Genomic DNA, 11,139 nt, shown 5'->3' with positions numbered 1-11,139 from the left:
ATTTAGGGATGTCCTGAGCTCATAGCTATGTGTGCCTTTATGAGTATTTGTGGATGTCCCATCCCTGGAGACACTGACGGTTTACGTTGGATGGGTCTCTGAGCAACCAGATCTAGCTGTAGGTATCCTTGGTCATTGCAGAGAAGTTAGACCAGATAACCTTTATAGGTCCCTTCCAACTCAAATGATTCTATGATTCTATTCAATTCTACATTGTCAGTAAGTATGAAACAAGTACTTGACTAGGTTGAAAAAATTCTAACTACACATATGCAATGACACATTACCAACATTTTGGACAGGTACATAGAAGCCAGTGTGGATATTTCTCTGACAACACCACTTCCATATTCAGCTGTGGTCAGACAGGATGCTGACAGAATTATTAGGAACATACAAAAACAATGAATCTAATTGCAGTGTTTCATAAACACAATATGGATGCACATTTTTGAGTTTCTCACACTAGTCTAGTCAGCCCATCTCCAGAAGGATATGGTAAAATAATATACACATTTTAAATATACATGTGTACAAAATACAATATAAAATAAATATGATATAAAAATATTAAAAATATATGGCTTTATATGTCCACAGAAGGGCAATGAAGCTGGTGAATGATCTGGAGTACAAGTCCTATAAGCAGCACCTGAGGAAACTGGAATTGTTCAGTCTGGAGAAGAGGAGGTTCAAGGAAGACCTCATTGCCCTCTACAATGACCTGAAAGAAAATTGTGGCAATGTGGGAGTTGGCTTCTTCTTACAGGTAACAGAGATAGAACGAGGAATGGCTTCAAGTTGCACCAGCAGAGGTTCAGGTTGAATATTAGGAAGAAGTAAAGAAAGATAGGTATTGCATTGGAACAGAGTGCCCAGGGAGGTGGAGAAGTCTCCATTCCTGGAGATATTTAAGGAATGGGTAGATGTAGTACTTAGGGACATGTTTAGTGGGTAATATTGTGGTAGGTGAACAGTTGGACTAGATGATCTTAGACACCTTTTCTAACACTAAAGATTTTGACATATTATAAAATATCTGTACAACATAGTCTACATCCTATGTAATACAAATTTGAAAACATTATCAAAAGTGCTCAATGTTATCTTCATAAAGATTGTAAATATAAGTGGACTTTAGCTTGTAAAGAGACAACAGACAGAAATAAGGCAGAGTTAAAATAGTTACATCCAGCATGCAGCAACAAGTGATCTTTCTATTTTTTCTTATATTCAGGCAAAAATTATATTCATTACTAAACATACAGGATATGTCCAGGATTGGAAGAAAATATAGTGCTCGTTGGGTTTGGGGTGTAAACATATTTCTATTTTTCTTCCAAGTAACTTCTACGGCCATTAGAAATTTCACAACACATTGTGCACATGACTCTTGTAAACTGAATGCAGAAATGCTGATATGTTATGTTTTGTTTGTTTACTTTCCCCCCTCTCCCCCCCTGGTGTGTTTTATCCTCCATATGGGAGCTTCATGAAACAAAATGAAGCCAAGATTTTCTGTTTGACTACAAACCACCTATCCAACAAAGAAAAAAATATAAGACTTTTCAATCAGTCTGAAGCCCAAAACTGTGGAGACCTATGATTGGCTGAAGTAGAAAAGCCCCCAGAGAAAGATGGTTTTCATCCATTTTAGCAAAGAATGTGAAATAAAGACAAAAAAGTAAGATTCTATATTTCACACTTCTTGTAGAAATTTGATTTTCAGCATAGCCTATATTCTTGGAGGATTTCAATTAAGACAAGTCTAATGGTTAGGTCTATGAGCAATGAAGTTATGGGGGTAAAGCAGGCATCATTTAGGTCTTTCTCATTTAAAGTCACAGAAGTAAAGGTATTAAACTAATACCACTCTGCACAAGAATTCAGTAAATTCACAGTTGTTTGGGCATCTATACAAAACAAACAAACAAACAAACAAAACTAAAATGAAAAATTAAACCAAATGAAATGAAACTAAAGTCCTGAAAGACAACCATTACTCTCATTAGTAGTAACATATCAGGAGACTTTGTTTTCTAAGTATGGTATGTGTCGTAGGGAAGGAAAGACTAATAATCCCTTTCTTCAAATAGCTGTCTAACAAAATCATCTCTGTATGGCTTCTTGAATCACAATGGAAATGTTGCAACTCTTGTTTAAAAAATTGTATCTCTTTTAATGATAGAGAAATAATGATGAAATGATTAAAAAAAACAAATCTAATAGAAAATCAGAGGTAAAAACAATGTATTTCTTTTCAAGATTTCCAAGCCAAGGAAAGTAAAATGAAAATTGAATAGATGCCTTCATGTAGGTTCTTTTATAAACAGTTATTTCTATAATTCAGAAGAAGAATGAAGAAGACACTCCAGATTCTGAATTAGCAAAATACAGTTTTACTTGAGAAAATGATCACTGCATACTTTTGATTTTACTTTTTGATAAATGCTTTAAGATATTGCATTGCAAACAATGCACTAGTAGCACATAGCAGTTACTTTGAATTCCTTAGGATTTTCAGTGAAATCTGACATAATCCCACAGTAAATGTGTTCTATCCAAGGGAACGAAGAGGAGTTATGAAAAGATACTATGTTGATACTTGATTCCCCCCAGTACAATTTTAGTTACATGCATAACCAGACTTTTAAGGCAGACAGGCTATCACAGCTTCTGGGAACAGCAGAAAATGGATTTAAGAGGCTAATGTTAGGTGAGGTACAAGGCCTCATATCAGACGTTTAAAACCAAGAGGTCCAGCTTTAAGTAGTTTCTTTTCAGCCACATGACCAATTCATAAGAAAGAAAAGGAGATTTGGACACCTAGGTCCACCATAGGTTTTAAGTTATAACAAAAATACTTGACATTCAAAGAAGAAACCTCTTTGTTGTTCAGGACTTGAGTGGCTGAAAGCACCTGTTTCCCACTCCACCCAACACAGAAATCACAAAATATGAGCACAGATCAGAGAAGCACACTGGGCTTGATCTCTCATAACTGGAGACAGCTAGACAACAACATTTTAAGGACTGTGAAAAGTATCTGCACCACCAACCCCAGTTCAGGATGGACAGTTTAAGCAGCTTAAGTACCTTGACACCTGCTCTAAAATTTTATTAAAGGTCACAAGTCCACAACTGTAATTTGCCACAGAAGGACAGTAAAGATAAACTGCACTGCTACAGAACATGTGCTTTTTATGAATTGGGTGTTATTATATAGAACTTCCAGAAGACATTAAGCACCCGTGTTACAGAAGAGGATACAATGGCCTTGCTCCAGTAATCATCAGCCTAATTAAAGAAGAAAATCCACTTTTCCAAATTAGGTACAGGTGACACAAATTTGGCTTGTTCTAGGTGTGCTATAGCATTTGAAGATAACCAATACTTTACACACACACACACACACACACAAGGATGGCAGCAAAGTAATTTATTTTTATTTTTATTATTATTATTATTATTATTATTTTTAATATAACAAGGTACACAATACAGTCTCAAAAAATCTGCTCCCTCTGTGCCACTCTGAGAACAAGACCTGGATATCTAACAGATACATTTCTGGCATAGGAGCTCCAGCACCAGCTGACAGAGACGCCATACACATATGTAACAGCTACCAACAGACACTCTTTGCCAAGGGACAAACAAATCCTAATCAGAGCATACTTCTCTCCAATAGATCTTAGCTCTGGAGTGTTCCCCCTGTTTCATGTTCTTAAGCACAATTTAGAGACTGAGATGTTGTGATTGAACTCTAAGTTATCCAGGAACCTCTGTCCAGGCATTATCACAGAGATGCCAACTGTCCTAAAGTCACCATTCCCATTTGCATCTCTTCTTATAAAAGGGTTAACTTCAGAGGATATGCAAAAATCAAAGATCTGAAATAAAGCCAGGTCTAGGAATCAGTAATTAAAAGAATTTTGCTTTTAAGAATTTTCTGGACCTTCCAATGAGAATGAAAATGGATTGGTTATGCCAGAAAAGTTAAAAAACAATAAACCAAAAATAACATCAAAAATGCGTGCAGCAATTTAATTGTTCAACCTTTAATTAAAAATGAAAGGTTTTTTTAAGAAACATTTAAGAAATACTCACACACCTCAGTAAAAGCATTTACATTTCACTTTTCCTAGCATTCTGAAGTTACACATGTAATTTCCCGCATCTCACAGTGATAGTGATTCCCATAAACTCAAGCAGATGATTACTCTCTGTTGATGCATCAGGGTAAGTATTTCAAATCATATCAGACAAGTGTAAAAATTTAAGGAGATTAATGAATTTAAGCTTCAAATCTAGCAGGGTATCTTTTAATAAAATGCATTTGCAGTGTTCTCTACAAAGATGGATTAATTTATTAGACATATATATGATGTGATACTTTTCCTTAAAATATTATTGTCATTGCTAACTGCCTTTCCTTTTTAATCAGCTCTTCTCCACTTGTCCTGAATCCATATTGGAAAGAAAGCTGCCACTCTCTTCAAAAATCTTTTCATACAACATCATATGGTATGGAATATCCCTTCGGCCAGTTGAAATCAGCTATCCTAACTCTGTTTCCTCCCGGTTTCTTGGGCCTTTCACTGCAAATGGCCTTGGCTCTCTACAACACTGCTTAGAAGCAACTGGAAACTGGTGTGTTATCAACAGTGTTTTTCTCCTAGAACCAAAACATAGCATCATACCAGACACTCTGAGGAAAACAATTGCATCCCAGCTGAAACTATGACAGAGAACATTACTTTAGAGTAACATAATATTCTGTTTATCTGAAGCTTGCTACCAGAACATGGCAATAAATATACAGAAGCCAGCAGAAGACATTTCCATGCTTGAACTTTATTGCAACTTTTTGCTTTTGACACAATGTTTTATCCTAATGGTCTTTTTTATTCTCTGAAAAGCGCTTTAATTAAACAATAAATAAACATCAGTGAAACATGGATAATTACTGTAGGCATGTTAAAAATGAAAATCCTGTGCCATAACTGCCTGCAAGTCAATGAAAACATTAGTTATAGAAAAGTGTACCTTATTGGATATTTCAATTGTTTACCCTTATACTTTTAATCAGTGGCCATGCAACAGTTAGGAATAGAGAGAAAATCTGGATGTAGGAGACAAGTCACATGAACAGCTTAAAGAATTCTGGGTACATAAGAAAATTCACCTTGCTTGTTAATCTGAAGAATTTGGGGTTTCTTTGTTTCTTGCAATCCTTTTAGAGGGAATGTTGTTTCTTCAAATCCATTTACCACTGCAAACACAAAGATAAGACTGTCTACTATTTTTGCTGAAATACAGCAGAAAAGTAGAAGTAAAATGCTTTCCCACATCCCCCAGCATCTCCAGAGAGACAGCTGTTTTGATTTTGCAATCTGTGTATCATTGTAACTATTGCCACAAAAAAAAAAAAAAAAAAAAAAACAACCAAAAAAAACCAAACAACAACAACAACAAAAAAAAAAATACAAAGGAGTGTTTTGGGGTCAATCTGTTTGTTTATTTGATCTTCTCAATTTAACACAATATTTGCCCCCACTACAGTAGTTCATGCTGTGAGAAATGCCCGTATTCAATAGTCCAGGATCAGGCAGAATTTGCTATTCACAAATAATATAATCACAATTTATTTCATGCTTTTGCAAGAGCAGACAACCATGTGAACCAACCAGAGACATGTAACAGTTTGTATTTCCTACTTCCAAGCACAGATTTCCTCTCCTGTTTCTCAGTACTCAGTGCTTGAGTACTCCAGGATTTACATTCTATCCAATTCTTCTAATTCCCTCAGTGGATGTTCCACCCCTGTTTACTGCTTTGTTAACTGCTCTTCTATTCTTGCTTAGTTTTTACCTGTTATGGTATGCTGGGATAACCTATCAAAGCTGACCTTACCCTCTGACTATCATTCAGACTGCACAGCCAGTTTCTACCAGTACATCCCATGATGTTACTCAAAAATGCAGATATTCTATTCTGCAAGCAGGAATTTATCATGTATCAGAGCTCCTTGTTACCTCTTTGGAGTCATAGCATCTCACTATTATGCAAAAAAAACCCAAAAAACAACAAAACAAAAAACAAAAAACAAACAAACAAAAAAAAAACCCAAACCAAAACAAAACACATTTCTTTCCCCACAATGGAGATATCTCTCTTAATAAAAAGATAAGCCACACCTCTTCAATTCTTAGGTCTGTTACTCAGAATTGCCTAAAGCTAAAAATCTGTTTCTTTCTACCTTTCCTTTTGCTGCCAAGGGAGTAGGCAGCTGGTATTCACCTATGATTCTTTCCTGTCCAAATACACTTGGCATTTTGACGCTGCCTGTCCCACTCCTTCTGGATCCTAACAGCAAGTGTTTAGGGCACACTGATCATCTTCTGAAGGCTTAGTCACCATCCTTCTACAAGCCTGCCATGCTATGTGAGAACACATATTTTTTTATGTCACAAAAATGTGGGTCAGGGTTTTTCCCTAGCTGGAAAATGTTTCTAACTTTGTCCATTTCGTGTAGAGGAAAAATTGTATCTGAGAGATATGTGTGACAATGAAATTCTACAAACTATGTAAGCTATTCTACTGAGAGCAGAACTGATCTTTGAAAAAATAATGGAGGTGAACAACATGATTGATGTCAAAGTCTCTTCAATTCATTTTTTTCTGTAAAAATCTCACCTAATAACATTCAAGTAAAAATTGTTAGTGCCCTTTCTTGTCAGAATTTTTTGACCATTCTCAACATATGTGTGTAACACAAAAGTATCTATCTCAGCCTTGAAGACTACTTGTACCTGGAAAGGCTTTTTCTTTTGAGAATCAGATTCTCAGTATGAATGGATATTAACACCTGTGTTCCACCACACAACAGCAGAATTTAATTTCAAAAGAAAGATAGTCAAATAAGAATTCCAGGAAGCTCATGATACCTCAGAAAAAAATATATGTATGTAGTCAAACATTCAAATTTCCACTGAGAGCAAACTCAATAGAAAATTTTTAATCAAACTGAGAAATGGCATGGACAGTTTTCAAGAGAATATTTCACATGCTTCTCTGCACTGCAGTGAAACAGTGATTTGTTTCCATTCAGTGTGATATGTTCAACATAAATAGAAATAAAATGCATGTTACATCACCCTCAGCAATTAAATTCAGCTCTTACTGTCCTAACGTCTATCCATTTGGTTGAAATCATCACTTGAGTCTTAAGCTAAAATATCTAAAAACTGACTCCTTAAATGTTCTTTTGGCTCTTTCCCTTTCCACGATGTCAACTAGACAGAGAATAGAAATAGTGATACCATATTTCAAGTAGTGGAAATTAGGCAAGGCATTGAGAGCATTTCTCTGAAGAGTTGATAATGGATTCCCATCATAGCTCTCAAAATTAGTCATCAAGTCACAATTTGAGATCAAATAAAGAGCTTTTCAAAGAAAAAGAGTATGAACTGGAAATTAATACAATTAGACTGGAAATTTGAGGTTTTCCAATTATAAGAAGTGAGAATCTGAAGAAATCTCCTGAGTAATAATAAGGAAGACAGCCATGTAACCATTGCTGAAGTGAAATTTGATGACTATTGTAACCAAATTGACTATAGTAACAAAAATTCATTTCCTGAGTTCAACAATTCAGAGAGTCACCTTCAATGCTTATTTTCTAAAAGCGGATTTATTTATTATGGTAATATGTAGCTTCTGAAAATATTCTGAGTTGAGTCTCACTTTCCATCATATGGAAGAGAAGGAATAACAAATCATTACAAACATTTTTACATTTTTGATGACTGCATCCTTAGATTCCTACAACCTAAATAGCAGACATATACAATAATTAAAGCTTTAACAAAGACTATTGTGAAAATTTAGTTTAAGCAAATACTTTATATTTCTGTAATCTCAAGGAGTCCTGGAGCTTGTATGCATATGGAAAAAAAAATTCAAATAAGATTTCAATTAATTAGAATTTGATAATTAGTTAAATTTTTTTCCCTCTCTAAACTCGTAAAAAATACTAAAAAACAAACAATACCACAGCTTATCCAAGTAACATTTTTGTAGAACTCCACTTCTACTCTGAGCACTTTTAGTCATAATGTATAAAACTCCTGCAGAAGAAAAGGATTTGATACTTACTTGCTGATAATTAAATTTTAAAATATGAAAATATCCAGGAAGATTTTTTTCTCTTTTTCTTTGGTCAGTTTTTGAGTTCAAAATATTGGATTGAACTCTGTGACAACAACACAGTATCGTTAGATCTATTTTAAAATAAATGTATTTTACCCATAATTTTTTTGTTACTTTCATTTTCTACTTTCAGTTAGAAAGACCAATATTCAGGATGTTTATATGTTCTATAAGACATGCAATGATAAATAGTGATTAACTTCAGAAGATAAATGTATCACATTGATCTTCAACATCTCTACAGTGCTGAACTTGTACTGACTCAGTGAGATGACAATCAACTCTAGACTGTAGAATCTGCCAGCAGCAATCTTTCCCAGGTTTGGTATTTCAGAGATTTAAATAGCCATATTCTCTTTGACCTCAAATATACCTACCTCATGGCATGCTCTTCAATGTGGTACAATAACTACAGATGTTTCTGCAAATAGAAATGTACAATATTGATATATTAGTTTTGCCTCAAGTTACAAAGCAAACTCTTTTTACTCTAGTCTTGCATAAGATGTAAAATGAGAAACTTTATTTACCAAAGGAGAGTAAAAGAGCTTAATGCATTTACCTAAACAGAATGAAGAGCCAGGAGGCATACAGTTGCTCTCCTAAATAACAAGCAGGAAAACTAGCTAGTTCACCTCAGCAGAAGTACTAGTAACACTGGCACTAGAATAAACTTGTGTGGACTGACTGAGAAAAAAATCAGGCCAGATATTGAAAGACTTCAAACAGACTGGGGAACTATTTTCTGTTAGAAAGAGTAGAAACAAAGGAAAAAATGCTCATTTTCAAGACTGGATAAAGACTATGATTAAAATATGACATGACAGATCTGGGGCTGACAGCCTAAGAGGCTCTTGGCTATCTTATATCCTGTAGTCCTTGGAGAAAAAAAATGACATTAGTCACTCCTTCTTTTCAGTTGGAATCAGTTCTACTTCAAGCATAAAATTAAAAGCATCCTCTTTTAGTCTAAGCAATGCTTGGTTTGTGCTACTTTAGTGGTTTACCCCATAGAAAAAGCTTATCTGTAAGTCAGTAGAAATGCATGCAATGCATTTTTGCTTTCAGATCTTATGAAAACATTTGTTTAGACATACCAGAGCTTTAGTCCAGAACTTAAGTCCAGAATGGTTGTGTACCCTACATGCATTTGCGTTTATGCACGAACACAGCTGGCTAACTACTGTCGGTTGACTAACACAGTGCAAATCTAGACAGGCGAAACGGCCAAGCTGCTCTCTGTCTGACCTGTGATGCTGCTGGCAGAGCACCCTGTATCAACACTCCTCATCCATTTCAGCTGCAATATCCATTGCCTCACCTTTAATTCAGCCACTTCAGTTCACCTGGCTCAAGGCTCTTTAAAGCTGCCTTCGTACTGAGTAGATAGATCACTGTGGCACTGACTTCATTTGTCTGCTGACTGACAGGATGTTAATAGCCCCCAGAGATGGGTGACAATTACAAAAGCGTAGGGAGGAGAAGATGGCCTTCATCTTATGCAATTTACAGAAAGGACACAGGAAGTATCTGGCCAGGCTTTTTGATTTGTGAATATGGGATTAGGCATTCAAACAGACCTCCTGGATTTGAGAAGTACTGAACAATGTGTTGTGATGGTATGGGGGGTAGTAATATACTGTGAATGGCATGTTTTCATGATGCAGATGGAAGATGTTCTTACAGATAAAGAAAGTTCTGCTTAGAGGCTCACAAATTCAGGCCTCAGTTGCAAACTATTCGTTCTTCTGATCTCCTCTCTGCTGGTATCACTCAGAATAATCTGTGTAACTCTCAATCTCCAGTCAGTAAAATAGGGCTGACAGAACTTCCTAGCTCACAGTTTCATAGGGATTGAGAATGGTAATATCTAGATAAGAACTGTAAGAATGTGGAAGTAATTTATCATTTAAAGTTTATAAAACAGCAGTTATTTTTGTATGCTAGAGGAACATACTAATGCTAATAAGAAAAAAATGATTTGAATGTATAGCAAAAATTAATTAATTGAATAGCAAACAATGAACATTCTTTCTTGGCACAAAAATACTGTTGTTTGCCCAAGAAATATTGTAGGAATACCAGTACTCCTTCAAATTCAGAAAAAGACTGTTCATATGCTCAGAGAAAAAAAAAAAAAAAAAAAAAAAAAAAAAAAAAGACATAATTATGCAGAATTCTAACAAGTAATTAAATTTTGAAATTGTGTCCACAAGTATTTGGCAATTATTCGAACAAGCTGCAAACTAAATATAATCCTTCATTAAAAAGATTATTAAGACAGCAAATTCAAGGACTAAAATATGACAGAATCACCAGACTTAACTTGCTTCTGCAACCTCGTTTGTAATCCCTTATCTACAGTAAAATTTGACAATGAGATAGCATATTATAGATATAATAGATACAGATATAATTTTTAAGAAGATAATTGAAGGTTCTTACCTGTAGCATACTAGTCATGTCACAGTACATGACTTTTACTAGCTGGAAGCGGCAGAAGGAAGCCAATATGCAGACAACAACCAGAAAAAAGAAAATCTCTACATTAAAGTAACTGTCCATTCCCAATTTACTGGAACTTCTTTATGGAATTACTGGGAGTCAACTGAGACAAATGCGGCTTAGAAAACCTATGATATTGTCTGAAAGTGTTCTCATGCCTTTAATGAAAGATCAGCTGCTTTTTGGACTGGAATAGTAGGAAAGCACAGTGAACATGTAGTCATTTGGAAGAGCAGGAGATAAGTATTTCAGCAACTCTTTGCTCTTGTAACAGTTTTAGAAATGAATAATTTAGAAATAATGTAAATATAAGATAGAGATTCCTACAAGAATGTAAGGTTAAAGCATAAAAAAAGTTACATTTAGCTTTTTTGTGTATTTAGTATTTTCTTTTTCTTTTTAATTTCTCTGTTAGACATG

The 11,139-nt window shown here is 34.9% G+C and overlaps 1 long non-coding RNA gene across 1 annotated transcript; it reads right to left on the bottom strand.

The window, feature by feature from the left end:
* Nucleotides 1–3,522: 3,522 nt before the first annotated feature.
* On the bottom strand, nucleotides 3,523–10,893 carry LOC125688212 (uncharacterized). Its single transcript, XR_007374652.1, has 3 exons — nucleotides 10,660–10,893; nucleotides 8,592–8,635; nucleotides 3,523–5,275 (listed from the first exon to the last, which is right to left on the bottom strand). It is a non-coding gene; the product is annotated as an uncharacterized LOC125688212 (long non-coding RNA).
* Nucleotides 10,894–11,139: the final 246 nt, after the last annotated feature.

Source organism: Lagopus muta, chromosome 1 (genome assembly GCF_023343835.1).
Source record: "Lagopus muta isolate bLagMut1 chromosome 1, bLagMut1 primary, whole genome shotgun sequence".
In the NCBI taxonomy this organism is placed as follows: domain Eukaryota; kingdom Metazoa; phylum Chordata; class Aves; order Galliformes; family Phasianidae; genus Lagopus; species Lagopus muta.
This window is presented reverse-complemented; position numbering and strand designations above follow the sequence as displayed.